Here is a 27,748-nt window from a genome sequence, read left to right on the forward strand (position 1 = left end):
ATCTTTTCATTGATACATGATAACAAAGAACGTCAAAACTACACAAGGTGTAAAGTAAGCCTTGGAAAAGCAAAAGTATCGAACTCATCGCCTCCTTTGAAATCTTGCCTTTTCTATGAGTCAACAGTGCTAAGAATGAAGGATTTTCACTTGGATGATGGAATCGCTTTAGTATCCAATCCCAGGTTACTAAATCTATATTGTAGTGTTGCGTTTGTGGCATTGAAGGCCCTGATGCTGGAACCTCGTGGCGCAGTGGTTAAACTGCAGTACTGCAGCCAAAACTCTCCTCAAGACACAGATTCATTCCAGGTAGCTGGCTCGAGGTTCACTCGGTCTACCATCCTTTGGAGGTCAGTGAATTGAGTACCCAGAGATATGTAGCCTGCATAATTTACTTGTAAACCGCCCAGGGAGTGCTTTATGTGCTATAAGGCGGTGTGTTCACTACAAATGATCTACGCTTCCTTTGAGACAGATATGCTTAACCTTGTTTTCTTTTTTTGCAGGGCTGGCTGGATTCTTTGTGAATGGATGTATCACATATTTCACCTTATCTTTCAATGAATCTGAAGCTTGTTTTTCTCTGGAACTCTTAAATAATGGCACATTGGCCAAGCACGGTTAATGACAGCTACTGTTTCTTCATTAGAGTGTGATTTTGTGGTATAAATTCACAGCCCTGTCAGAAAGGGCAGATGACATCAACACACTTACTTCTCTGTAGCTGTACGTCTGTATAGCTGTGCTTTCTCTACAGGGCGTGTCATCACTTCGGTTTTAATAAAAAGCTCCAAACTGAACAGATGTCGCACCGCAAGATTCTAGCAAGGTCTCGGCTCCGAGTGGCTGTCATGGTCGGCAGCAAAATAATTATGCTGCCCTCAAGAGGATACCTTGCGCACATGATGCGTCAGGACAGAATCAAAAGCTGTTCTCTGAGATCTAGATCTCTCAAAGGTGGGGGAAAAGAAGGCGAAATGCTGGCCATGACAACTCAACACCAGGGTATCAGTTCCGTGGAGCATGTCTGCAGATACAGACTGAGATTTTTAATTAAGAAGACCAGAGGGATGATCTGCCGTTGTCCAGATTAATTTGCCTCTGCTGGGTTTTTGCCACTCCCACGTAGTTGTATCTAGGCTGGTCTTTGGACTGAAAGAACAAGTGGGTCATACAGACTGCAGGGAAGATTCCCACCTCAACATTGCATCCCTCCTGGCAGCTAGGAACTGGGCATCTTTCACTGGAAAATGTCCCGTCCTTATTTATTTATTTATTTATTTATTTATTTATTTATTTATTTATTTATTTATTTATGTATGTATGTATGTATGTATGTATGTATGTATGTATGTATGTATGTATGTATGTATTTATTTATTTATTTATTTATTTATTTATTTATTTATTTATTTATTGGACTTGTATACCGCCCCATAGCGCTACAAGCACTCTCTGGGCGGTTTACAATTTTAATTATACAGGCTACACATTGACCCCCCCCCAGCAAGCTGGGTACTCATTTTACCGACCTCGGAAGGATGGAAGGCTGAGTCAACCTTGAGCCGGCTACCTGGGATTTGACTTCAAATTTTATGCCATTTGTGGGGGGAATACAAAAACTCCAAATTTCAGCTAATTTAGTTGATAGTGTCTCCAGAAAGTTTATATGACAGTATCATCATCATCATCATCATCTTAGAACTGCAGAGCTGGAAGGGACCCGGTGGATCATGGAGTCCTGTCCCTCTCAAGAAGCACCAGTGGGGGAATTGAACCCTCTAATCCACTGAGTGACCCAGAAGTTCAACTGCCCTTCCTTTTGAAAAAATGGCCTCTAAAATCAAGAGTCAACACCTACCCCTTCTACAATTTGGTGGGTTTGATGTCCTCATTTGGCAGGTCTCATGCCCTCATGGCAACCCTCATGGCATTTGAGCTGAAAATGCTACACTAGGAAACAGAAGACACAAAGGGATATTGCTATAGAAATCAATAGGGGAACTAAAAGGAAAGGTAACGTGCAATTAAACAGAAATTTAAATGAAAGAAATGTGGCCTCAGACATGAAAACCATCGTTGGGTTCAGTACCGCAAAAACAGCAACTACGTCATATGATGAAAATAAGATATTAAACGGATTTTGGTTTACTGTGCATCATTAAATTGCTTTGTGGTGCTGGAGGAGATTCTTGAGAGTCCCCTGGACTGCAAGAAGAACAAACCTATCCATTCTGAAGGAAATCAACCCTGAGTGCTCACTGGAAGGACAGATCCTGAAGCTGAGGCTCCAATACTTTGGCCATCTCATGAGAAGAGAGGACTCCTTGGAAAAGACCCTGATGTTGGGGAAATGTGAAGGCAAGAGGAGAAGGGGACGACCGAGGACGAGATGGTTGGACAGTGTCATAGAAGCTACCATCATGAATTTGACCCAACTCTGGGAGGCAGTGGAAGACAGGAGGGCCTGGCGTGCTCTGGCCCATGGGGTCATGAAGAATCGGACATGACTTAACGACTAAACAAAACAAAAGATGTCATTAAATGAGTACAGAATCCTTTTGACAACAAGGATTGCTAACAATCATTACATGATGGACCAAAACAAATGCCCAGGGGGCAATTATAAACTATGAATAGATCTCAAAAAAGAATCAGACTCATATAGGCAGTCCCGAAAGCAGCAAAATCACAGAGATGGACAGGGGACAGATTGGATTTGTCTTCAGTGTGGAAGGGATTCACACTCCCGAATTGGCCTTCTCTGCCACACTAGACGCTGTTCCAAGTCCTCCATACAGACCAGGTTACCATAGTCTCTCAAGACCGAAGGATGCCTAATCTAATCTAATATTTCTGTGCCTACTGTTGGGGTAAGAGACCTTGAAAACACTCCTTACAATGTCTGCAGTCCTGAACTTTTTCAGTCTTGATTTTGTCTAATTTTTCCAAAAGGCTGCTGGGCTTTTTTCTGTTTTGGACTATCATCATTTCATTCTGAATTAAGAGACTATGTTTTTATTTCCTTCATTGCATTCCACATGCTTTTTGAACAAGGGTCTGCCTGATGTTGTTGAGTTTTGTGTATTCACACAGCAAAAAGCAGAGCAGTTATATAAATATAAGAAAGCCTATACAGTATATAGATAGGCCCAAAATTAGGTAGGTTCCCCAAGAATTCCCCTTATTAAAAATGTCTGTGTGTTCTGTGTCATCAAGTCAGAACTGACTTGTAGTGCTCCAAATAGGACTTCCAAGGTAAGTGAGATTTTTAAGGAGTGGTTTCCCCATTGCCACTCCCCCCAGTGAGTTTCCATGGCCAAGTGGGGGCTCAAACTCTTCTCCAGAGTGCTGGTCCATCACTCTATCCATGGCACTCCATTGGGAACTCTGTGTCTCAGTAGACCAGCAAAAACAGTTGGTCAGACAAAAGTAAAAAGAAGTTACAATGCTGAATCACAAAACAATGTGCTTAAAAACTTGACCTGAAGACATGGGATTATAAGTAGTAAAAAGAAGAACACAGAGAGAGTTCTAACTCCTGTCCTCTGAAGATGCCGGCCACAGAGACTGGCGAAACGTTAGGAAGAAAAACCTCCAGAACATCAGCCAAACAGCGTGAAAAACCTACCACAACCTTCGAGAATACAAGAATTATTTAGTTTGTTAAAATCATGGCTGATGAGGGGAGAGGAGAGACACATTTGAGACACATCATGTTTCACTTGGTTCTTATTCTTCTGCTGCCCAGCTCCTTTGCTGTCATTATACAAGAAACTTAATCATTGCAACAAGTGCCTTTTGTAGCTGAAAAGCAGGGAGGCAGTTCAGCAGACCTGTGTTCCAATGGATATGACAGAGGCCGATCCGTTGGCGAGATCCAGTGACAAATTGTTTGTGCCACCCACCCATTCTGTTTCTCAGAAGGGGGAAAAACACGAAGACCAACAACACACTTCATGGTTTAGTTTTTCTTCCTTCTTTACAATTCGCGATAGCCCATCTCTGAGTTACAATAGAGATGACAGCCCAAGGATTGATTGCTGGTAGGTTTAATGCCACCCTTAATGACAGCTTGCCAAGATTAGGCAGTTGTCGGAATCAGATATCAGCAAGGACCTGGAATTGTTTTGTGGAGTTGGTTCGAATTAATTAATGGGCAGCTTGCCTTTGATACCACTTTGATATTCGGCTCAGTGCTGGTTAAGACTCAAATACAAAGGAAACTTCACTTTGTTCACATTTTCTTAAGGGTTTTTTTTTTGTTTTTGCCTGCAGTTATCTGTCTGGAAGTCTTTTAAAAATGTACCATTCTGTCTCTTTTAACTCTGCCTAGTCTGTGCATTTACAAGATGCTTAAAAACAGAATGATGTTGTGACCTTTTTTTTAGAGTTCCTTTTAAAATTTTTTTATTCAGACTTTGATTTCTGATTCCTAGCTATTATTAATCTAGCTGCTGTTGATAAATTGGTAATCAATTTTCTATTCATCTTATCATATTCCACATTCTCAAATATTGATAACAGAATTATCTCAGGATTAAATTCTATATCTTTTTCACATATGTCTTGTAGTTCTTTAAAGATTAGTTTCCAAAATCTTTGTACTTTTTCACATTCCCACCACAAATGAAAGTACAGTGGTGCCCCGCATAGCGACGTTAATCCGTTCCGGATTAATCGTCGCTATGCAGAAACATCGCTAAACGGATCGAAAAACCCCATAGGAACGCATTAAACTTGGGCATCCGGTGGCTATTTTGGAACCGCCGATCAGCTGTTCTGTAAACATCGCAATGTAAAGATCGGTAAGCAAAACACTTACCGATCATCGCAATGCGAGTTTTTCCCTATATAAACATCGCAATGCGATAGCTTTTGCAATCACAATTGTGACATTGCTATGCAGATTCGTTATTAAACGGAGCGCTCGTTAAGTGAGGCACCACTGTATGTACCAATTTCCTTCTCACATTTCCGACATTCAGATAACGAGTGTTAATTTTATTCAATTTTGTCAGTTTCAAATACCATCTTTAACCCAATTTGAATTTTTTCTCTCTTATTCTCACTGACATAAATTGCCAATTTACACATAAGACAATTATTTTTTCAAATTTATCTAAATAAATTTTAATTCTGTCTATACTTTCTAATGGGGTTTTCACTGTCAATAGGGAATCATCAGCAAATACATTAATCTTTATTTTATTATTTTCACCCATGCCTTCAATTAAATTGTCATTCCTTATTGCATTTGCTAACATTTCAATAATCAAACAAAACAGAACTGGAGAAAGAGGGCAACCTTGTCTGGTGCCTCAGCCTAGAGCTATCTGCTCTGTCATCCCACCATTAACAATTACTGCAGAAGTGTTCTCCAAATTTAATTGGTCTATTACCCCCCTAAATTTTTTCCAAAACCCCAACCCTTTAAAAGGAACTTTAATGTTGGCCATTCTAAACAATCAAATGCCTTAAAAAATCTAATAATAAAATACCTGCCTTTGATTTATCTTTTTCTATATTATATATAATATTCAAAACCCTCCTGTTACATAACAGCACTGATGTTACCTGTCTGTCATGGGTTTGGAGGGAAAGTTCCATCCTATGGGGAGTGGAAGGCGGGACATCAGGAGGAGGGGCTGTACTGTATAAATATGTGATGCCTGTGTGGTGAAGAAGGGATGCTGAGACAGACCGTGAGACACTGGGTTGGGACGAAGCAGCAGCTGGGGAAGAAGAAGCTGTTGTGGGAGTCTGGGTGTCTGACAGGGTACTACTGTGTGTCAGAGTACCAACCTGATAAGTTCAGGTGTCTGTGGGTTAGCCAGAACTGATGGGTTCAGGGTCTGTGCTTTAAGTTAAAGGTTCTAGGTGAACCAAACTGTATGCTTGTGTGTGTGAGAATAAGCCACGTTACTTTATTTTATTCACCTGATTGTTTTATTTACCCTGTTTGTATTTAAAATAAACCTTATTCTTTTGTTGTTTAAAAATCCATCCCTGGTCTGTGTGACTTATTATAGGGAATGGTTGGTGGCAGCTTAGTAACTGTGTGATAGATCCCAGTAGGTCTGGGTTTGTCACATTGATTGGTGTCCAGCGTGTGGGATACGACTGGTCCAGTTGTCCAGCGGTCCAGCAAAGCCTTGGCAAGTGTGCCCAGAGCAAGGGGGGTCTAGTCAGGGACAGTCTGAGGCGCGTAGGTAATCTTCTAGGTGTACCTCACGGGGAGGTGCGCTAGTAGAAGAACGTGCCAACTGGGGAGACTTAGATTAAGGTGCTCTGAGGCAGCCTAGTGTTGGCGGGAAAACGCTGAGGCAAAACTGCGTAGCAACAGCGAGCTAGCTTGCCAGCTGAGAGGCCCAGCAGAGGGGGGTAGGCTCTGACTCGATACTGTTGCAAGTAGTGCTGAAGAACAGCAGCAGTCTCTAGGGAGAGCTGGGTTCTGAGGCAAGAAGGAAAAAAAGTGGTCGTTTTATTTTGAGGCTTGACTTTTTAAAGCAGCCTGTTCTGAGGGGGGGTATGCCCTTGACTCGAAGCCAAGTAGCAGACATGAGTGAAGTGAAAGACCCCCAGATTGACCAAGGTTCTGAGGATGAATTTGGCTCAGTGCAAGGTGACAGCACAGGAGAGCAGAACCCAGAACTTAGAAAATTGATCCTAGCCCAACAGCATGAACTGAGGGTGAGGGAAATGGAGGAAAGATTAGAGAGAGAGAAAATGGCATTTGAATTAGAGCGAGAGAGAGAGAGAATGGAGAGGGAAGAAAGAATGGAGAGAGAGAAAATTGCTCTGGAAAAAGAAAGGATGGCGTATGAGTTAAGAAAACTGGAAATGATGAACCAGAACAATAATAATAATAGGGATTCTGAGGGAGGCCAACTGTCTAAGGCTGACCTGAAGAAATTCCCTGTGTACCACAAGGGAGATTGTCCTGAGGTGTTCTTTTCCTTAGTGGAAAGAGCGTTTGTGGACTTCTCAGTGAGGGAAACTGAGAAGATGACCATCATGCGGTCTTTAATCAGTGGTAGCCTGGCTGAGGTTTATGCCGAGATGCCTGAGGAATTGATGAAAGATTTTGCAGAGTTTAAAAAACTGGTGTTTGCAAGACATGGGATAAATGCAGAGCAGCTGAGACAAAGATTCAGGTCCCTTACCAAGAAGCCAGAACAGACTTTCACCCAAGTGGGGGCCCAACTGGTGAGGCTGCTTGAGAAATGGCTATCGCAGGAGGGAATAGAGACCTATGAGCAGCTTAAAGATTTGATAGCCCTGGAACAGTTCTATTCAGTCCTGCAGGGGGAATTGAAATTCCAGGTGAGGGAAAGGAAACCGAAATCTGTGGCAGCAGCCGCAGAAATCGCGGATTTTATCTCCCAAATAAGAAAGCCCTTGGGTGAGGGGAAATCTGTAGGTAAACCCAAAGAAACCTACAGCAAGTACTCTCAGGGACCAGGGAAAAGCCAGCAAGGGGGAGGGGCCCATGGTGAAGGGAAGCCCTCAGGCATGAAACCAAGCCCTCAGAATTTGGAGGGAAAACCGAAACCAGAGGAGAGAGAATCCAAATACACTAGAAAATGCTATTTCTGTCAGGGAAAGGGTCATCTAATCTCAGAGTGTGAGAAATTAAAGCAGCTAAAAGGAATGGTGCCTCAGAATTCTAGTGGGACCAAGCCAAAAGCTGTGTTCTGTGTCCAGAAAGAGCAAAGCTCATTGTCACAGAGGGAGCCTGTTGCCATGACTACTCAGTCTGGAACAGCTACCTCTGCTGATCAGGCTGAGGAAAATGGTCCTCTTGGGGAGGTAAAGCGCTGCTTGCTGGTAAAAACAGATTCTCAGTTGTTTGAGACAGCCGGGGTGGACGTAGGAATACTTGACCGTCAGTATAGGGGGCTGCGGGACACTTGTTCCCAGGTAACCCTGTGCCATCCAGATATCATCCCGAGGGAGTTTATAATCCCAAATGAGAGCATGAAGGTGGCAGGGATTGAGGGGCAGATAATCTCTCTGCCAGTAGCAGAGGTACCTGTCAACTTTCAAGGCTGGAGGGGAGATTGGCGGATAGCGATTTCATCTACTCTGCCAGCAGCCGTGCTCGTGGGAAATGACCTGGCTGAACATGTGAAACGGGTGCTAGTGATTACACGCTCACAAGCCACCACAGGGACAGTTCAGGGGGGTAATGATGAGCCAGAGACGGAAGCAGGTGGGGGAAGTTCAGAAGCTGTGGTGGAAACCTTAACCACAGACAGCAGATTTGGACAGGAGCAAAAGGCAGACGCCACTCTCCAAAAGTGTTTTGAACAGGTGACTGACGCCCAGCTAACACCTGAGACCCCAGTGAGATTTCTGGAGAAAAAGGGGATTTTATATAGAGAAACCCTGAGGAATATCTCAAAAGGGGGAGATGGGATCAGAAGTCAGCTGGTGGTACCTGAAAAGTATCGCCCCATGATCTTACAAAGGGGTCACTCTGACATGTTTGCTGCACACTTAGGGGTGAAAGGGCCCCTTGATTTGATCAAACAGAATTGGGAGCAGATCACCCAGGATGACCCACAAGACGTTGTGACTGACATAGACACCTTGATGAATGACCTAAGGAGAAATCTAGAGCTGGCAGCAGAAAACCTGCAAGCTCAGAAGGTCAGACAGAAAACATGGTATGACCACAAAGCTAGAGAGAGGCACTTTGACCCAGGGGAGGAAGTGCTTTGGCTTAGGCCCTGCAGAGAGAACAAACTGCAGCTCAAATGGGCAGGACCATATAGGGTCATTTCCAAGATGTCAGACCTGAACTACCTAATAGAGCAAGAGGAGAACCAAGCAAGGAGGGTGGTTCACGTGAATGCCCTAAAACCCTACTACAGAGGGGAACAGAGGGTTTTATTCGCGATAAAAGCAGCTGAGAGTGAGGAAGCTGAATTACCCTTCTGGGAGGGTAGAGGGGAAGTAAAATACAACCCAGAGGAGGTAAAGATCAGTCCTGCACTCACCCAAGACCAGCAGCAAGAACTAAAAATGCTGCTTAGTAAATATCAACAGGTGTTTTCCAACAAGCCGGGGATAGTGAAGGGAGTGATGCATCGGATCCACACAGGGGATGCACCCCCGCAGGCAGTATCCCCATACCGAGTAACGGGACCCTATAGGGACAAGGTGCGGAAGGAGCTGGACGAAATGCTTAGGGAGAACATAATCGTCCCCTCTTCTAGTCCTTGGTCCTCTCCGATAGTCCTTGTGGACAAGCCTGATGGGAGCATTAGGTTTTGTGTCGATTACAGGAAATTAAACCGTGTAACCACTCCTGATGCCTACCCAATGCCCAGGCTAGACAACCTGATTGAAACCATAGGGGGTTGTCGGTTCATCTCATCATTGGACCTGGTAAAGGGATATTGGCAATTAAGAATTGATCCCAGGGATCAAGAAAAAACTGCCTTTTGCAGCCCTTTTGGTCTCTATGAGTTTCGAGTCCTGAGCTTTGGTCTCAGAAATGCACCAGCCACATTCCAAAGGCTGATGGACCAGACCTTGGCAGGGCTCAGTGACTTTACAGTGGCCTACATTGATGACATAGGGATCTTCAGTAATACCTGGGAAGATCACCTGATACACCTGGAGTTAGTGCTGCAGAGGTTAAGTGCAGCAGGGCTAACAGTAAAGGCCAGCAAGTGTCAGCTGGGTAGCCCAGAAATAAAATACTTGGGTCACATGGTAGGGGGAGGAATGATAAAACCCCTGGAGGCCAAAATAGAAGCTGTTCGTGATTGGCCTAGACCCAACACCAAGAAAAAGGTCAAATCATTTCTTGGGTTGGTGGGCTACTACAGAAAGTTCATCCCGAGGTTTAGCGAGATTGCGGCTCCGCTGACCGATCTGACGAGGAAGACGGCTGATGACCGCATCCCGTGGACCAGCGACTGTGAGGCGGCGTTCCAGAGGTTGAAGGAGGCGTTAATCAACTATCCTGTCCTGCGTGCTCCAGACTTCGACCGGGAGTTTATCATCTACACCGATGCGTCTAACAGCGGGGTAGGAGCAGTTCTGTGCCAAGAGGATGAGAATGGTGACCAGCATCCAGTGTCCTACCTGAGTAGGAAACTTCAAAAAGGTGAGAGACATTTGGCAACCGTGGAGAAGGAGTGTTTGGCCATAGTCTACGCGATCCAGAAGGCCAAGCCTTACATCTGGGGAAGACATTTTGTTCTGTGTACTGACCATTCACCATTGCAATGGTTAAAGACAATGAAAACCCACAATAGCAAACTTATGAGGTGGGCTTTGAACTTACAGGACTATGACTTTGAAGTGAAGGTGGTCAGAGGGTCAGTGAACTGTGTTGCTGACGCCTTATCAAGAAGACCTGAAGACTGAAGACGGCGAAAGAACATGGACTATATGTATATAATGAAGACAAAAAGTTAAAATGTACCTGGTTTTAAATTGGTTTGTATTAATAAAGGTAAAATTGATGTAATGCATATGGTAAATGTTTGAAATGCCTATTTGCTATGTTTAACTTAGAGTGTAAGTATGAGTATGTATAATATATGGTATGTATAACTGTTTTTGTATATTTTATACAGGTTGTTTTTTGGTGAAAAGCACCTTAGCTTTCCCCCTACAAAACAACTTATAAAGAGGGGAGGTGTTACATAACAGCACTGATGTTACCTGTCTGTCATGGGTTTGGAGGGAAAGTTCCATCCTATGGGGAGTGGAAGGCGGGACATCAGGAGGAGGGGCTGTACTGTATAAATATGTGATGCCTGTGTGGTGAAGAAGGGATGCTGAGACAGACTGTGAGACACTGGGTTGGGACGAAGCAGCAGCTGGGGAAGAAGAAGCTGTTGTGGGAGTCTGGGTGTCTGACAGGGTACTACTGTGTGTCAGAGTACCAACCTGATAAGTTCAGGTGTCTGTGGGTTAGCCAGAACTGATGGGTTCAGGGTCTGTGCTTTAAGTTAAAGGTTCTAGGTGAACCAAACTGTATGCTTGTGTGTGTGAGAATAAGCCACGTTACTTTATTTTATTCACCTGATTGTTTTATTTACCCTGTTTGTATTTAAAATAAACCTTATTCTTTTGTTGTTTAAAAATCCATCCCTGGTCTGTGTGACTTATTATAGGGAATGGTTGGTGGCAGCTTAGTAACTGTGTGATAGATCCCAGTAGGTCTGGGTTTGTCACACCTCCTAGTTAAAGTTTCCATTCGTCTTCCTTTAAAAAAACCATTTTGATTCTCTTTAATATATTTTGTAATAAACTTGTTCATTCTGTTTGCCAAAACTGCAGTAAATATCTTCATCTTGATTTAATAATAAAATAGGTCTATACGAACTTGAGTCTGTCAAATCTTTATTGGATTTTGGAATAAGAGTTGTTAATGAATATTTTCAAGAATCTGGTATCTTCTCTCCTTCCAATATTCCATTATAAAGTATTTTTAACTTGGGGATCAGTATTGATTTAAAAGTTTTATAACATTCTGATGCCATTCCATCAAAGCCTGCAGTTTTACCATTTATAGTTTGTTAATAACCTCTGTCATCTCTTCATCCTTTATCTCTTTTTCTAATTCTCTTTTATCATTCTCTAATAGTTTACTCTTTACATTTTCTTTAATATTATTTTCTATATCTTCTTTCGATGTACTGTTACCTTTATATACATTTTGGTAAAATTCTTGTAGTATCATTAATTTTTTCTTCATTAGGCTCCAATTATTTCCTGTTTTATCTCTGATCACTCCAATTGTGTTTTTTGATATTTTAGTTTCAGCTACCCTAGCTAGAAGCCTTGAGCTTTCATTACTAGACTCGAAAAAAATTCCTCTTCAATTATATCAAATCCCTCTGGACCTTTTCTAACTCTATGCTTTCTAACTCTCTCCTTTTAGCTTGAATCTCTAATAATTTCTTATTATATCTATCTATAAAGTATTTACTTTCTAAATCTTTTAATGATTCTTCTATTTTTTATATTTTCTTCTCTCAGTTTTTTAAATTCTACATGATTCTCTTATAGCAATTCCTCTCATAATTACTTTCATAGTGTCCCATAACTCCTATTTTACTCTGACCTGCTTTATTTATTGATCATATTTCCATCCATTCTTTCTTAGCTCTAACCATTACATCTGTACACTGAAAAAATATTGGAATCTATTCTATATCTTCTAACTTCTCTGTAATCTTTCTTAACTTTCATCTCCATCATCATCAACACATGATCTGTTATTTTTATCACATTAATATTTGTATCTACTACTTTAGAAATTAAATTTTGAAATATAAACAATAAATCTATTCTTGAATAACTATTATGTACAGAGGAATAATACATAAATCTTCTTTCATCTCCCTTCAATTCTCTGAATATATCTTTTAAATCCATAGTTTTCAATATCTTAATCAAGAGGGTACTTCTTTTATTCAGCTCATCTTTTTTACATATAGTTTTATCCTTTACCTTATCTAAAACCATATTAAAATCTCCTGCCATAATAACATATCCCTTTCTGACCTTCTCCATCTCTTTAATGACAGTTTTATAAAATTCTCCTTGATTCGCATTAGGTGCATAAACATTTACTAACATATAATCTTATGAAGATGGGGAAGATTCCAAATGAAGACTGCTGCTTAGAAATCAGAAAACGGCTGACATGAAGAAGGACAGCAATGAAGGAACTAGAAAAGATCATCACTGGCGATCAAGACCAAGATCATCCACACTCTTGTATTCCTGATCACCACATATGGGTGTGAAAGTTGGACAGTAAAGAAAGCTGACAGGAAAAAAGGTGGTTTGTTTGAAACATGGTGCTCGAGCAAAGTTTTGCAGTTTTCCAGAAAAAGAAACCAGTTGATCTTCGAGCAAATCAGGCCTGAACTATCTCTAGAGGCAAAAATGTTGAAACTGAGGCTGTCCTATTTTGGGCATATCACGAGAAGGCAAGATTCTCTGGCAAAGACAATAATGCTGGGAAAGGTTGAAGGCAGCAGGAAAAAAGGAAGACCAGATATGAGATGGACTCACTCCCTAACAGGCACAAATTTACAAGAGCTGAGCAGGGTGGTTGAGGATAGGCCATTTTTGGAGGTTGCTCATTTACAGAGTCGCTTCAACAGCACCTAACGACAACAGCATGAAGACACCATGAACAGCCACCCCCACTGCACCAACAAGAAGACATATGGACTCTCAACATCAGTGGAGCAGGACTGTAACCACTAGATAATGTTAATTTGACTTTAATTTGACCCCAGTTGGCTAAACCTAACTTACTAAATTTTTGCCCCAGTTCCTAGATGGAGGACACCCAGTTTTTTGTGTTGCCCTCTTCTAGAGATGGGGGCTTTGTCTTTGTATGTGAATACAAAGCCCGCTGGCACAGGTGGCTGGTCTGATTAATACCCACCGCCAGAGAAGCCACTGGACCAGTTACTGCAGTGCAAGCAGCACGTGTGGCCAGCATAACCTTCAGCATCCTAATCATGGCAGTAGTGTGGCTGCCGCAGCCCTGCCGCACTGCAAGCCCACCACTCTGGCAAGGGAACAGGAAGACGAGTCTCCCATTGCTCAGCCATGGAGTGGCCCGGCGAGCAGGGAGGCAAGGCTGTGGCAGCTGGGCTACTGCCACGATTGGGGTGCTGAAGAGGACGTCAGCCACGTGGGGCTGGGTGTTAATCAGGCCAACCATTGGTGCTGGCCCGATTAACACCCATCTCTACCAGTCAAACAGAAACTGGTAGTTTGAAAGGAAGGTCAAAGGGGAAGGTACATGCATGATGCCTGCTCTATGTATGAAGAACAGGGGTGTGATATCCAATCAACAACTTCCTTGGCTGTAACTTTAAAACCACAACTCCAATGCAGGCTGTCCCTTTCCTAAGTTTTGTCTAAGAAACACGCTTGGCAAAATCCATCTACCATGAACGTTTGGGACTCCAAGTCTTTGCACCAATGACAAGACACTGGGACAAGCCTGATGAAGTGGGCCCTGATTCATGAAAGCTTGCAGACTGAATTTCTTTCATGGTCTATAAAAGCATCACCTCCTCCTGCATTTGCATAATGACAATAGTTACTCTTAGTCTATCTATGTAAAAAGGCAGATTCTTGTACCTTCATTCTTTAAGTCCTTGTTTTAAGGCCTCTGGTTTACTTGCTGGTACATTTTCAGACTACCTCTGGAGCCACGCGATCAAAATTTACATTTTCTTTTAGAAAAGGTTCCCTGCATTCTTCGGTTTCCAAGAAGAACATGAAAGCCATGGAACAGCCCATTCAGTCCTACAAACAACAGACTGTTCCAATCTGATCTGAGCCAGCCCGAGGTATTTTGCTGCTTAGGGCAGAGCAACAGATGCTACCCTTCCCACCTACTCGAATAAAGGTACTACAAACCAGGCATGTTGCCTTAGTGCACACAACACCCGTCAGCAGTAAAAAAATACAACCACCATACATCAATCCATCATTATCATCATAATTTTAGAACTGCAGGGCTGGAAGAGACCATATGGATCACTTCGTCCAGGCCCTGCCAAGGAGGCACAGGGGGAAACTGAACTTCCAATGTCTGGCTCAGCAGCCAGATACCCAAAGCACAGCATCCAGCAGTTAAGTAACTAACAATTGGCTGCCCTTTTGTAGCACCCATAAATCTGCTGCCTGAGGCAGCTATTGCACTGGTCTTAATGGGAAGGCTGGTCTCATTCTGCTGGGGAATCACTTGGTCGTTGCTGCTGGGGCCCATTGGTTTGTGGTTGTTTACTCGTTAAGTCGTGTTTGACTCTTCGTGACCCCACGGACCAGAGCACGCCAAGCTTCTCTTCCATTGGGTAGGGTTACCCAAGGGAAGAGAAGCCCAAGGCAATAGCAGATGGGGGTAATTCTGGTTTCGCCCTCCTCTGGGATTCATTAGCAATGTTCCCTCTAAGCTGCACGGTTGCACTCCCCCCATGCAGCGTTCCTCTCCTTCCCTGCCTCCACAGCGAATGTTTGCAGCCCCTTTGGTTCCCATTGTGGGTGGAGTCATATGTGCAGGAGGGCGGAGTCTCACGGGGGCAGAGTCATGTATATGAGGGCTGGAACTTGCTGAAAATGAGAGACAACATTGCTCTTTAGTATAACTCCTTATCATTTATCATTTAAATCAGCCATTCTCAAACTTTTTTCGGCCACGACTATAAACACAATATTGGGATGCGGTGGTGCTGTGGGTTAAACCTCTGAAGCCTCTGTGCTGCAAGGTCAGAAGACCAGCCATCGTAAGATCGAATCCATGTGACGGAGTGAGCCCCCGTCACTTATCCCAGCTCCTGCCAACCTAGCCGTTCGAAAGCGTGTAAAAACTGTGTGTCAATAAATAGGTACCACCTCGATGGGAAGGTCACGGCGTTCTGTGTTTAGTTGCGCTGGCCACGTGACCACAGAAACTGTCTTCGGACAAATGCTGGCTCTACAGCTTGGAGACGGGGATGAGTACCGCCCCCTAGAGTTGGACACAACTGGACTAAAAGTCAAGGGAACCTTTACCTTTACCTATAATTACAATATGAGAGAAATACAGGCTGAATCAGGACTAGATAAGTTGCATAACAAACCTTATAAGGCGGTGTGTGAAGAATTGTTTCCACGTTTCAAATGTTCCAGACCCCCCCCCCCCCCAATGTTGATCTAAATGGACTGAAGAGCTTTCACTTCTATTTGTTCAGTCACCTTCCAAACAGCCCTAATCGATTCTCTTTTGGGGAGAAAATATGTGACCTACATCTCTCTTTCTGAACATCAGGTCTGGGGGAAGGCACTGCCCCGCGTGCCGTAATGGACCAGCCTCCTGTGCTTGATGTCATGCGACCCGCACATTTCCACACAGGCTTTCAGAAGCTGGAATAGAGGCAGACATCTTAGATTCATCAGAGAGCAAAGGGAAGCGGAATTTAATTATCCCAAATAGAATTTAAAGCAGGAGACTGGGATTAACACCTCTGCCCTTTTGAAAAACGCTAGGGGATCTTAAACAGCGTCTAACAAATGAACACGAACAAGACTCCATTCCTCATCCTGTGCATGGCACCTCCAGCAGCACAATGTTCCTCCACACCATGCTGCGGCACCGGTTCATTGCCGATGCGTATGGAAGGCTGCCAGCTCCTAATTCACTCATGTTACAGCAGGCGGGCAACCTGGCATGCCCTCCTTAGAAGCCTCTTGTCCAAGAAGCAACTAGACATCCCTTTGGCAGGCTTGAAGAGAATTATTCACCAAACGGCATCAAAGATAGAGACTTGCAAGGCGGTAGAAAAACCAGCCTTGATGGGCTGAGTGGCCAAGGCAGAATGATGTCACCTCCAGAAGATCTCACCATACTTGACCTTGACATAGCAGTATAAAGAAAACTCATTCAGTTCCTTGTTTTCCTTGAGGCAGGCTATTTTGAGAGTTTCTCGACAACCTCGATGAAATTTCTTGTCTGGAGTGCAGAAGCAAGACAAAGAGTGGGTTGTCCCCCCCCCTCTTGTGTCAAGGTTTTTGAAAGTTCCGTCCAATGTCTGAATAAAACGAGAATATCTTCCCTTTATGAAATAAAGCGCGCACACACAGAGCAAGTACTAAAAGGCTGCCTGATTGATCAAACAGATGCAAACAACTCAACCACGGCTTTGGATTTTTAATCATCCATGCCGCAAGGTGGCTGCTATCCTAAATATTTGTGCAAAGTCATTTTTGCAAAATGCAAGAACTCTCAGGAACACGGGGGGGGGAAGCTCCCTCATTATCTGGGGAAATATTCTGCAATTTATCTTTCTGGCAAATGAGAACAAGAAAAAAAATGATAATTTACATTCCTTCCTTAGGATATGTTGCTTAAAAACTTGATGTCCCAGACTAGAAAGCCTCCCTCTCCCCTCTCCTCTCTCCTCTCTCTCTCTCTCTCTTGCACTACAAACCTCTGGCTGGCATGAAATTCTGAGAACAGTCATGGATAGAACTCTGCTTATGTCATAACAAGTTCATTAGACTTTATGATGTCATGGGAGTCTTTGTTGTTTTGAATGAACTCCACTATTCAGGTCAAGCAGCAGCATCCTCTAGTGTTGATGGAAAGCAAGGGATGTGGTTTAACGGTGGCCATCAGTTCAAATGCAAACCATAAAGAATGATTTATTTCTTCCCTTGTTACATATCCAGACCTCATTGTTTGGGAGCATCGGCATAAAAAGCTTATAATTGCACTTGTAAAGCATTTCTACAAGATGTTTATCGTTCCGTATTGCCCTCGCCATCCTTCATGCATCTTGTCATTAAATCCTTCTCAAAACTCGCACTGGCAGGCTCGTATAGGTTTTTCCATTCCCTAATTTGTGGAAGGCATAATTAAAGAAGGCAAGTGTCATCGGAGGGCAAATCTCCCGTTTGCCATTTCCATTTCTGATGCTTGCAAAATTGTTTACCCATTTCCGCTCCTAATCTCATTGATGTTGCAAAGGCATGGGACACAGGCGCCAAGGGTGGCTGTCTCAAATATCCGCTCATTAGCAGGAACAATTTTAATAACATGTGTCATGATGCTAATGAGGTGGCTGGAAAAGTTCTGTTCTTCTATCCTTGGGACACTGAACTGGCTGATACAGGCAGCAGGGCAGGAATTGCTTGAGAACATGACTGATCTAAGAGCTACTGGGTAAGAGCTACCATCAGTAATGACTGGCTGTCACATTTTCGGGAATCCAGGTCCTCTTTGAGATGGTCATCCGCACATGTTTCATGTTCATGCATCTCAATGTTGGCTCCTTGAAAACCAGTGCTGTCCAGATCCTCTCTTGACCTGGTCCGGCAGATCCCTTCTTAAGGTCATATGTTTGGGGCTGAGCCTTGAAGTGGGAACCATTCCAGACTCTGCCACCGTGCCATCTTGAGCATTCCTATCCCTTTTGATCTTGGTAGGGATGTGGAGTTGGGCTTTGTTAGGAATTAGATAGGAGACCACCAGGTATCTGCAGGGAAGGATGACGCCCAGCACCCTAGAGAGCTGCCACCAGACAACAACGTGCTAGATGGCTCGATGGCCTTACAACAGCTTCCTACCGGTTGTCTGTTTACCTCAGCTAGGAAGCCTTGGCAAAGAGATGGGTCATACCAGCCAAGGAAGTCACCTTACACACAGAAGTAGATCAGCTGATACGCCCTGACCTTTAAAAGCCTATCAAGTTGTTATCTTCTTCATGGGTCTCAGCAAACAGAAGAGTTTGTCTGAAGACTTCCTTCATCCACCCTAACCGTGACTGCACAAGAGACTGGTCCATAAGAGATTTGTACTACATAATTGCCCAGATATTAACCCCACCACCACCATCTAAGTATAATGTATACGTTTCACTGATACAATCACATTCCACAACCACAAGGGAGACCACGAGGGAGGGGCCTGCCAAAAAAAGAGGCAGTTCATATCCAGGCTACGTAGGTGGTGGCCCTTGCTACCTGTTTGAACGGCTCTCCCTCAAAATGTCTACCCATCCCACCCAGACCTCAAATACTGGCATGCTACAAGTGGGGATCCTGAGGAAGGCCTGGAAATCTGCCATGCCAAACCAGGCCTTCTCTGTGATAACTGCATTACTCTGGAATTTGCTCCCATGTGATGTGCGATTAGCCCCGTTCCTCCTTGGTTTTAGGAGACAAATTAAAACTTGGATGTTTTTTGCAAGCCTTTTATGGCCTTACCCCAGACTAATCCTCTCTCAAGAACTGGCCACTAGAGGGAGACAAAGACCATTTTTTGTATCCGTGGATGTGTGGGGCTTGGAACCAATCCCCTGTGAATACCACAGTCCTATTTTATAAGCTTACATACAACATTATGACTTTTTTCATGTATTCTATGTGTCCTTGACTTCCTAATACATCCCACAGCCTACTTTAGTTGGAATGACCCTCTGGGATCCCCTTCATTGTCAGGAAGCTGTGGGGCTGGCAGAACAGGAGGGGAAGATCTTTACTTGCTGAAAACCGCTGACTTTGGGAGGACTTTACCGATGGCGGCAATTTTCAGTAATTAAAGACTTCCCCCTCCTGTCCCGCAGTCCCCATGCAACCTTGACAGTGAAAGGTATTCCATGGGACCCTCTAGAGTTTTACGGAAATAAGTTTGAAATGTTCTGTTTCCAAAAAAATCACCACTGCTGTGGCTGTCGTTAGCTTTATGTGGTGTAAGTTACAGCAGGAGGATTTTAGCCATTATTTTTCACAGTTTTACATAAGAAGAGCCCTGCTGGATCAGGCCAAGGGCCCATCCAGTTCAGTTTCTTGGATATCACAGTGGCCCCATCAGATGCCTCTGAGAGCACATGAGACAACTAGAGACCTGTCTCCTGATCCCCCTACCCTGCATCTGGCATTTTGGAGTCCCTTCCTTCAAAGCCTGGAGATTGTACATCCCCATCATGGCTTGTAACTTGCGATGGACTTTTCCTCCAGGAATCTGTCCAATCCCTTTTAAAGGCATCTAGGCCAGATGCCATCACCACATCCTGTGGCAGGGAGTTCCACAGATTGGGTAAAGAAAGATTTTCTTTGATCTGTTCTCACTCTCCCAACACTCAATTGGACTGGATGTCTCCTGTCTTGTTTCTGTATTACTACCCTGATGTACACTGGTCACCTTCACACTGTTCATTTTGGGTTATGTGGTTTCAATGGACGATTTTGATCCACTCACAACTACCTACCTCGCGGGACAGTTGTGAGGTTAAAATGTAGCAGCTCGGTTCATGCTGCCTTCAGGAAGAAAGGGTATGATAAACAGGGCCAACGGGTTATTCGGTGCCAACTGCCCGTCTATGTTTTTATACTGAAAAAACACATCCAAGCACTTCATAGCGTAAAATGGAAACTCATTATTGTCCTCCCAAAATGGACACCTGCAATAGCTTAGGATTCATGGCGATTGCTATTACATGTCCCCTTCACCAAGGCCTTAGAATCCGTCTGTTTTCTTTCTCCAAAGTATGGCCAGCCATTTCCAGCATCAAGATTCGGACAAGCGACAACAGTGATGGATTCTTTTAATATCTCTTCACGAGTCCGCTGATGGAAGCCTACATATTTCAGTCGCATTCCCAAATTCCCCCTGCTTCAAGAATATATGTATCCTTCCTCGTACTGAACATGGTATTCTGGGAACCATATCCAACAACGCCTCATTACGGAAAGACCTTAAAAACTGATATAGGAGAATGTGGCTTGAAGTAAGGGCAATGATACCATGATAATACTGTGACTGCAGAGGATGTAATGGCCCAAAGCAGAGAAGCCATGAGAAGTGGCTAGCCAAAGAATATAGGGAATAAGCTAGAGACAGGAAGGAAGGATGATTGGGTTTCATTGAAACTACAATGCTGAATATGGTTGCAGTAAACCATTAGGTCAGCGAGGGGATGCTCTCTGGCGTTTAAAAGAACCTCAACTCTGAGAGCTGATGACACCAATCTGTCATCACATACACTGGGAAGCCTTTTGTCCCTCTTCCATAAATGTGTTACCACACCCCTTCCTTCCCAGCATTATGGAAGCTAATAAAAACATTGCTTTTTCTTCTTCCAGAAACTCCTGCTTCTACAATTGGAATAATACATGCCACCATCATGTAAATTTAAGTTATATCATGATTCATCATCACCACAAGGATCCTTTGAGGGGAGTTTATTCCAAATTATCTTTTGATGGGTGCAGGGTTACAACAATAATCTTAGAACTGCAGATCATTGAGTCCAGCCCCTGTCAAGGAGATACAGTGAGAAATTGCATTCCCTACCTCTGGCTGATTTATCCACGTTTTATGTTTCACGTCTGTAAACCGTCCAGAGTAATGGCATGCCACTCAGTGGACAATATAAACATTTAATGAGTGAGTGAATGAATAAATAAATATTTACATGCATTCTGCTATTCTACTTCTCATTTTTGTTCAAGAACGGGGAATTAGGAGAAGCAGTGAGAGTCCAAATTCACTACGAGCCTACCACAATGTTACACACAGACCATTCAGGGAACGTAGCATCGGTAGGAAATGGCTGATCACTTGCCAGAGGGCCTGGAGATTGAGACGGAATTCTTAGCAGTTGTCATGAAAACCTGACGTTCTGCCTAGACTGCATCTGTGTCCCAACAGTGTGGTATGTTTCTCCTTGTGTTGAGGACTACTGACAGACATTTGCAGCTGAAACTTGGCTGCCTCCTTAAAAGGATCTAGATAGGTTTCCACTTATTTCTTCCTCTTACTTCTTCTTTCGCTAATGAAGCCTTCCTCTATCCATTCACTGCCTTCTTCCTTGACGTCTGAAAAAAAAAATCACTTTCTTTTATTTGAATTGGTATAAATCTACCCACACGCATATGCTGTGTCCGTCTCTGAACATATTCTCCGATTTACCTAGGCAACTTGTGGTACCGTATAATATTAGAGATGGGCATGGATATATGTATATCAGCAACACCAAAACACATTCAAAGCAGTGAGGCACAACAATCCAATTGAGGGGGGGGGGTACAGAAAAAACCCTCTCAGGCAGCCAATCACTGAGGGAAAGCTTGCCTGAAGAGAAAAGTCTTTGCCTGGGATTACTTTATGTCCTTAAGCCATTTGGACATGAGTATTGCATCAAATGGCGTACCAAACCTCCTAGGGATCCTGAGATGCCTTTGATGAATCTTGAGCTGGTTATATTACATTAAAACACAGTGGTGCCTCACAAGATGAATTTAATTCGTTCCGCGATTAATGTTGTCTTGCGAAAAATTCATCTTGCGATTCCCATAGGAATGCGTTGAAATCTAATTAATGCATTCCTATGGGCAAAAAAAAAGTCAGAACAAAGTCAAATTTGGCTTACAAAGGGTTTATTAAGTGCTCTTTAAAGCCATACATATTGTGCAGATGATTTAAAAAATTTCAATCAGAAAACTTTAACTTTTTAAACATCCTAGAAAAACATTTAAAAATCAGCAAACATGAGGCAGGAACAAAAAACGGAAAACATTCGTCTTGCGAAGCACGGCCATAGGAACATTCGTCTTGCAAGGCATCAACCCCATTGCCAAAACCATTTGTCTTGTGAGCTTTTTGTCCTACGAGGCACTTGTCTTGCGAGGCACCATTGTACCACAATGCCAATTTGTCCTACCCCTTTAGAAATAGGGTCTACGATCTTCGTTCAGCCATGAGCTTAGCCTCTTAGACAATATGGAAGACCCATAATCACAGTGTTCCATAGCCTGAACCTCGGGCACCGAGGCTTAGACAGCTTTGCATGGATGATGATGAATACCTGCCAGAGAATCCCATTTCCCTGTTACAGTTAAAACAGAATATTCTGAACAAACGTTCCCCTGGAAGCCATCGTTTTTGTAAGCTATTGTAAAATGTATTTAATAAAACCTACAGTAATTCTTTCATTAACAAAACTGGAGAGCGTGGGGAGGGCGGGCTGAGATAGGTAGAGACAGAGAGAGAGAGAGAGAGAGAAATAAAAGTGTGCTTACAGATGACATCTGGCAGAACGAGGCTATTAATATTTTACAAGACATTAGGATTCTGCCCGCTCCTTTTTGCTGTTAAAATTTTAAGAGCTTTCTGAACACTATATTTCTCAGTTATTACACCCTTAATTAAATGGATTCACACAAGGTAGTTCCTAATGAGAATAACTCTGGAGTCAGAAGGCCTCAATCAAGTGTGCATTGAGAACCCAAAACCGGAGCAATAAATGGAAGAAGACGCCTGCCAGAGGGAACCCACAGCTAAAGCAACACAGAGTTTAACCGAGGATTAAACTCCGCTTTTGGCTGTATAAGCCCATAAAAGTAAAATACTAATAGCCATTATCATGTTACATTTACTTAGCATTAAATACCCCAAGGAATCCCAGTAGAGCTCTCAAGAGCGAATCGATCTGACATAAAATAAAAATTAGGTGCTCTTTTAGAGCAATAGTTAAGATATTTTATTACACTGGACCAAATTATCTTAATGGAACTTTCGAGCATTATAGACATTTTTTTTTGGGCCCAGAGAATAGTATGAAAATGTTGAGTCGCTTAACAAGCCGATGCTGAGCTATGGAGGGATGGATTTACTAAGCTAAGGAGATAGCTTTAACAACAACGATCACCATCTCATTGCAGAAATGTTACTGGATTAAATCTAGGTGTCTTAATTAATTGAATAAATCTGTCAAGATTTGCATTTGAGAAACAAACAGTTCTGGGTTTATTTATTTTTAAGCACATGCTTTGTTTTTTTCAGATGATGCAAGTATCATCTGGGCCAACGGCATATTCCTTAACATCCAGGCACAGACGAGATGCCAAGAACTGAGCTTTATGGAGCTATCAAGTTAAGGGTCCAGATCTAGCAACGGTGCCAGGGGTAAAGTCCAGTTAGGCATTAGTGATGGGAAGCAAAGCAAAGCACCCGAATTACATCACAACCAGGTGGACAATTGTTGCCTTTGAGGCGAATTCCCACCCTCTGTATGTATAGGTCCTTTATAGTCTTTCCTGTAAAACAAAAGCAAACCACCAGCTGCTTGGTGGAAGCCAGTGGTAGCTGGTAGGGTGGAGGGAATGGTCAGCACAAGAGGGGGGCCCTGGGAGCCCCTGGGAGCAGAACCCACTGGATCTACCAGGTTCCTCATCTTTTTCCCTTAGCAAAGACTTCTAAAAACAATGAAGTTATGCATCACAGTTACCTGAGCAGAACAGTCAAACTGAGCCAAGGAACAGTAGTAAGATCAGATATTCTTCTGAATTTTAAGATATATATATCTATAACTGCCCTTCATACAGCTATTTCTCAGGACCAGATGTCATCACCATCATCAAAACACAATCACAGAATAAAATACAGTGGTGCTTTGCTTAACGGGCGCTCCGTTTAGCGACGAAATCGCTTAGCGATGACTTTTTGGAGCGTTTTGTGCTTCATTTAGTGATGGTCCCTATGGGTGATTTTGGCTTAGTGATGGTTGGGACCATGCTTCGCATAGCGATTAAATTTTGGGTCCCCTGTTTTGCTTAACGATGGTTTAAACAGTCTCATGTTTGCTGTTTTTTAAATGTTTTTCTGTTATTTATAAAGTTACAGTTTACTGTTTAAAATGTTTGAAATCATAAAGTGCACTTAATAAACCCTTTGTTAACCGAATTTGACTTTGTTCTGACTCTTTTTTAATTTGTTGTTGTATTTTCCCCCCATTGAGATGCATTGAATAGGTTTGAATGCATTTCAATTGGGGACCCGCATTTCGCTTAGCGATATTTCCTATGGCGATTTTCGCTTAAGGATGGCAATTCGTTTCTATTGGAACGGATTATCTGGTTTTCAATGCATTTCAATGGGAAACCGCATTTCGCTTAACGATGAAATCGCTTACCAGCGATTTTTTGGAACGAATTAACATCGCTAAGCGAGGCACCACTGTACTACAAAACTTTAATTGAAACAAAAACCAAATTTGCTGCAACTTCAATTCAGAAAACAGAACAAATGACTTAAGTACAATGTTTAAATAAAATCTTGCTTTTTAACGATATCTAAAGAAATTAACTTCAAATATAACATAGAGGTTCCAGGCTGGTAAATAAACCTTTCTAGGCCCAAACCAGCTGCTGCTTAATCCAAACGAGTGAATTTTTGATGATTTCAACATTTCTTTTCCTTGGTGTTCATACGATTTATTCATAGAAAGCATATTTCTCAATCAGTATTTTTCTAATAATCTAATTTTGTCCTGTTGTATTGTTCTTGGCTCGCTTTGGAGCTCTGCATTATGAAGAGAAATGATTGAATCTAACTACTAACCAATATAGCAGCATTAAGGAAAACTCAGGCTAGTCTGCATATGTACAGAAAGGTTTTCCCATTCCTTTTATGTACATAATCCTGAACAAACCCTGTTTCCTCTGGTCTTGGAAGCTAAGGAGACTCACAACTGATTCTTACTTGAATGAGAGACTGCCATGGAATGACTAGGATATCTCAACAGGGCTGGGAAATTTTCTAATCTGAACCCTTGGAGCGCCATTGCGGCTGGTCAGAGTTGACAACACTGGGCCAGATGTTTGACAAAACCCTTGAGTATACAAAAACATAAGGAAATAACCGAAGAATAGGTTATATGCTCTGCTCAGGTGTAAATTAGGAGGGGTATCAAGGTAAATTTACAGGCCTGACCAGAATAAGGTGTGCTAATGAGCAGCCATAATGAACAAGTGTGTAGAAATGCTGAGTCATGATGACTCATGAGGGCTGACCCGTGTATGATGCAATGTCTAATATGATTGGACACAGATACATGTGCATAAGTATATATGTGTACTCTGTACACTAGATGTACTTCCTCCTGTTCTGATGAGTGTTATGCAGTTATGCTGCCGGACTGCACTGCAGTATATAGCCTGTAAATACACACTGGTGTTGGTGAAGCTGCCTGCATGTGCATGATTCTTTTCAACTGCCTGGACTGGACTTTACTCTACTAACTCTGCTGAATTTTCCGTGTTCTTGCGCTAACAGACTCAGAGTTGGTCTGACTCATTATAAGACAATTAACTCCCTATGTTTTTCATTACATGTGACTTGCAGTTTCTCAAGCAGCCACTGTGCAGATGGGCAGCATTCCAATGGCATCAATTTGTTCCACGGATAGGACAGAGAGGCATGTCCTCCAGAGTGATGGGTGTCCTCCAGAGTTGGAGGACACCCATCACTTTCTTCACAGAGGACCACTGCAGTCAAATGTCCTAGTCACCTGTGGGGGGACTACATGCTATTCTGGATCCTGACCTGCCACCTGTGGGTCAATGAGAGAACAAACCACTGATTCTTATTCTACAAGGCTTGTTTTTTTAAATCCTTATATAAAGTCTGTTTTGCATGTGTAGGCCCCAGTTCATTAACCAACCAACAGACATTGCATTTGCTTTTCTATGCTTGCATTATGGGCCAATTACACTTTTGCAGTTTTCCGTCTTTCTAGACGTTTCCGTTGGAAGTGCAGCCAGATGCATCATTAGCTCCTTATTAATTTCACAAGACATACACACGCACATACACACAAACAGAACCATTTTCTTAAAATAGTGGTGCTGCAACTTTAAATTACAGAACCAGCTCAGTGTTTAATGAGAGACTTAGCACAGCAGGGGGTTCTGTTAAATTAAGTTGTGCCTTCACATCACAGTGGGAAAACAGGTGTATATTGGTTTAGAATTATGGAAATGTTGACTAATTCCAAGGCTTGTAATCAAACAGCAAGGCTTCCGAGCAATATTTCCTTCCAAGAGGCAGCATTAATCATTCATGCCTAGCTCCTTTTTTGCTTCGTGCCCACCAAAAGGGCTGAAATTCAAAGGAGCTGACAGGGTGTCAGTGTGTGTCCATCTCTTTTAAGAAGAGTTGAGCGCGTGGGTTTCTATGTGTGCCTGCGTGCATGTGTGGAAGGAGGGAAATTATTTGCTTGAGCCTCCCATAAAAGTGTAGCCATGAATAGAGAGAGCAACTGTGAAACAAATTCACAGAATCACAGAGTTATAGAACAATTGAGCTGGAAGGGGTCTATAAGGTCATCCAGTCCAACCCCTCGCTCAATGCAGGAATCCAAATCAGAGCAGATCTGACAGATGGTTGTCCAATTTTCTCAATGCAGGAATCCAAATCAAACTAATCCTGACAAATCGTTGTCCAGTTTTCTCTTGAATGCCTCCAGCGTTGGAGTGCTCACCACCTCCTGAGGTAATTGGTTCCATTGTCGTGCTGCTCTAACAGTTAAGACGTTTTCTCTTGATATTCAGCTTAAATATGGTTTCCTGTAGCTTGAGCCCATTATAACAAGTCTTGCACTCTGATCCTCCCCTTCCTCTACATGACTACCTTTCAAGTATTTGAGAAATGCTATCCTATCCCCCCTCAGTCTTCCTTTCTTAAGGCTAAACATGTCCTATTCTGTCAGTCTTTCTTGACAAGGCTTGGTTTCCTGTCCCCTGATCATCATCCTTGCCAACTGCTGAACTTGCTCTAGTTTGTTGGCACCCTTCTTCATTTAACAAGAGCTTTGGGGTGGGCGTTTGATGTTAACTCAGTTCTAGAACCTTCACAGGACATGAGGAGGAGGGTGGGAAGCCAGGCCAATGCCAGCTTTTTCTAAGAAGACACGCGTGTTCTTATGAAGGCATCTTGCATGCAAAGAAACCCAAGCTAAAACAAGAGAGAGCAAGGGGGGGGGAGAGAATTAAGCTCATTCCAGATTTCTGCTGGGGCTGGATGTCAAAACTAGTCACAGCCCATCTGCATCCCTTGTGGAAACTGACGAGGTGAAGAAGATTGATCTAGCTTTGCAGAGAAACGGGGAGAGAAACACAAGCACCTCCAGTCTGTCCTCACGCTGTAGAAGACTTTGTCTAGTCTTGCGGACTCCCTTGTCTTACAGCAGAAACAAGCCCTGAACGACTAACCCAAAATAAGCAAGAATAAAAAAGATATCAGTGGACACCAGGGATTAATTCTACATATTACAGATGTGGAGTGGGGGAAGAGGAAGGGAACAATCAACATGCTATGGAATTGGGGTGTACGAGTTGCATTTTAGTGCCGTATCTGTAGTGTTTAGTGACAAAAGGCTCACTATTCCTGTACTGAGGATAACACTGCCAGAGCCACCGC

General features: G+C 43.0%; 1 protein-coding gene and 1 long non-coding RNA gene across 43 annotated transcripts in view; both read right to left on the reverse strand.

Moving 5' to 3' along the window:
* CELF2 (CUGBP Elav-like family member 2) overlaps nucleotides 1–27,748 on the reverse strand; it is a 607,596-nt gene that overhangs the window by 124,676 nt on the left and 455,172 nt on the right. The gene's annotated exons all lie outside the window — the stretch shown is intronic.
* LOC144583176 (uncharacterized) lies at nucleotides 4,132–13,187 on the reverse strand. The gene is made up of 2 exons (XR_013536824.1): nucleotides 11,208–13,187; nucleotides 4,132–5,551 (listed from the first exon to the last, which is right to left on the reverse strand). It is a non-coding gene; the product is annotated as an uncharacterized LOC144583176 (long non-coding RNA).

This window comes from Pogona vitticeps, chromosome 5 (genome assembly GCF_051106095.1).
Source record: "Pogona vitticeps strain Pit_001003342236 chromosome 5, PviZW2.1, whole genome shotgun sequence".
Classification (NCBI taxonomy): Eukaryota; Metazoa; Chordata; class Lepidosauria; order Squamata; family Agamidae; genus Pogona; species Pogona vitticeps.